Raw genomic sequence first — 3585 nt, 5'->3', positions numbered from 1 at the left:
TGATGGATTTGGATGAGGAACTACTTTTTAACCAAATTCCATCTAAAGATATGATAAGTGATAACACTATTAGAAAGCATTGTCAGAACATGTGGGATGAATATTTCAAAGATAAAAGTATATTTGGACAAGCAAAATTATTTGTCAAGTTTTTGAGGAGAAAAGATATGAGACCTATTTTGGAGTTGTTGGGTGTTGATAACAGGAAAAACCATGCACATAATATTAATAAAACAATAGTTGAAAACTTGCAAAACACTTATAACAAAATTGACAACACAAATTGAGGAGGTGATTTGAGTAATACTCTTAGAGCATTGATGACTACTATATCTAGTAGAAAATTGACACATAGAAAATAGGTATGTGCAATTTCTAATGTACTACATATATCTAGAAAAACTGTTTAGAGATACATCAAGAGGAGAAATATGCTAGATGATAACATTGAGAATAACTGGGTGAATATTTGCAGAGTTTCTCAAAAAGACAAAATTTCTAAAGATGTGAAAAGACAAGTTATTGAATTTTGGACCACACATTCTCATGTTTCTTCCAATAGACATGATACTATACAAATTAAAGATCAAGAGATAGGGGCCAAAATTGAACATCCAAAACATTTGATAGATATAACTCAAAGTGAATTATTTCAAACATTCAAGCAAGAATTTTTAAATGTCAAAATATGTTAGAGAATATTTTAGAGTTTATGTCCTTCCTTTGTACGCATAAATAAGATGCATGAAACTTGCAATCATATAAAAAAGTTATCGTAGTACTTGATCCTAATTTTGTCATCCCTACTAGCACAACACAATTTGTGAAGTCCATATTATGTAATAAATTAGAAGATTCAGATTAGTTCAAAATGCAATTCATAAAAAATCAGGTGAAGATTGTGGAGATTTACGCAAATTTTTTGAAATGCAAATTGAGAATATTAATGAATTGATGCTAGTTTCATGGATGAGATATGAATATGAGACATACCAAAATAAGATAGGAGATGAATCCAAAAAAAATGTATTAAAGGAGAGTGAATTGCATTATGATGAGTTTATGACCAAGTTTCGTCCATTGATATATCCACATCCAACATTGTCATGGTGCACGATAGCAAGCTAAACATTTTTGATTTAGTCATGGAAGGTTTGTGTGCATATATACATATCTATAAATTAATATACATGTATATTCATTTTAAAATTAATTTATATTTATCTATTTTTATATACATGTATGAGATTTTTTTTAGTTCAATCCTTACTAGATAATGCAAAAAATGTGGACTATTATCTTTTATGATGCACAAAAGCAAAACACAAGTTGCTAGAAGGAACTATAGATGCTGATGGACACTCATATCCAATTGGATTAGTTGTTATTGAAGGAACATATTATCAAAAAACAAGGGTAACTGATAGTGGTATTGAATTTATTGAATACAAGCCTGGAGGAAAAGTTTTACATTACAATAACCATGTTATAGCAACAAAGTTACAATTTGAAGCAATACAAAGAAGAGAATGTTGTGGAAATCAAAAGTGGAAACTGTCTATTGAAGAACATGAAAAACTTCTAGAGATAATAAAAACTAGAGAGGATCCTAACAATACAATATTTTTGGAGCTCTAGTTTACCTATGTACTTATTCTAGAGCTCTAGTTCAGCTATGTCTATATAGCTAGATTATACTTTCACATTTAATGCTGATAGGATATTTGTTTTATAAATTTCTATACATTGGATCATTTATCAAGTGGATATGTGAAATTAGACATGTTTTGTTATTTTTTATTTAAATTAGACATGGATATCTCATTTAAGACAACCTCTTAGGACCTCCCCTTAAGAAAACCTCTTAAGACCTCCCCTTAGGACTACCTATTACCTAACCTCCCCTTAAGACCACCTATTAGGACATCCCCTTAGTACCACCTTTTAGGACCTCTCCTTAAGACAACCCCTTTAGTAAATTTGTATGTATTTATATACATTGTTTACGTTTTCTTATTTATTGTTAATGCTCTTATGTATTTATGTATATAATCTTTCTGTTCTTATATGATACATGTTCTTTATGTTTGTATATAATCTTCATGTTCTTATATGTATTAACTTTTATTAATTAAATGTTGTAGCATGCATTCTTGAGGTCATACTCTTTATATGTTCTTATGTACATGTATATGTTATATTCTTACTTGTGCATTAATCTACATTCTTATAACATATTTAATTTAGGATCTCCCCTTGAGACATGCCATTAAATATAGTTAGTTATACTTAGATTAAGGCATTCAAAACAATAACATATACATAAACATTAATATTGAAAACATACATGTGTACATTTAACATGAACATATTTACATACATCTATGAAATAAAATATACATTCTTTATGTTTGTATATAATCTAAGTTAGGTTCTTATATGTATTAACTTTTATTAATTAAATGTTGTAACATGCATTCTTTAGGTCATACTCTTTATATGTTCTTATGTACATGTATATGTTATATTCTTACCTATGCATTAATCTACATTCTTATAACATATTAAATTTAGGATCTCTCCTTAAGACGTGTCATTAAATATAGTTAATTATACTTAGACTAAGGCATTAAAAACAATAAAATATACATAAAAATGAATATTTAAAACATACATGTACTCGACATTTAACATGAACATATTTACATACATCTATGAAATAAAATATACCTTAATCTACATTCTTATGTATAATTTAGGATCTCTCCTTAAGACATGTCATTAAATATAGTCAATTACACTTAGAGAAAGACATTAAAATCAATAACATGTACATAAAAATGTGAATATTGAAAACATACATTTCTACTTTTAACATGAACATATATACATACATCTATGAAATAAACAATGCATTAAATTAATCTACATTCTTATGTATAACTTAGTATCTCCCCTTAAGACATGTCATTAAATATAGTTAATTACACTTAGATTAAGGCATTAAGATGAATAATATATACAGAAAGATGAACATATGTACATATACATCTATGAAATAATATTTGAGACATGTACATATATACAATAAAATATATCTGGAGAATAATGTACCCATATCAAATGTATAAAAATATCATGTATCAAATGTCTCCAAATAACATATATAAAACATCAAAGTCTCCATATAAACATGTAACTGGAAATAACATATAAAACATCAAAGTGTCCATATAAACATGTAAATCCAAAACACTATATCAAATGTCTCAAAATAACATGTATAAAATAAAAGGCCATGATCTAATCAGCTACATCCCTCTCCTGATCTTGGATGTCCCCAAAAGGGTCTATCAGCTGCATCTAAACCCTATGTCAAATGATAGTGTCAAATTATGTACAGCAAAATTATATCATACATATAAATCAAATATATATTTCAATTTTAATGTTTATACCTAAGACTCTAGATGTGTAGGATCAGTCAGTGTTTGTAGATCAGCAAAATGTAACATACTATCACTCAGACCCTATAACACATACAAAAACATACACACACACATATATAAATTTAAACATATAGAC

Source organism: Cupressus sempervirens, chromosome 5 (genome assembly GCF_028749045.1).
Source record: "Cupressus sempervirens isolate cs-2001-9-10 chromosome 5, ASM2874904v1, whole genome shotgun sequence".
Lineage (NCBI taxonomy): Eukaryota > Viridiplantae > Streptophyta > Pinopsida > Cupressales > Cupressaceae > Cupressus > Cupressus sempervirens.
The sequence above is the reverse complement of the archived record's forward strand: the minus strand, read 5'-3'. Positions refer to the sequence as shown.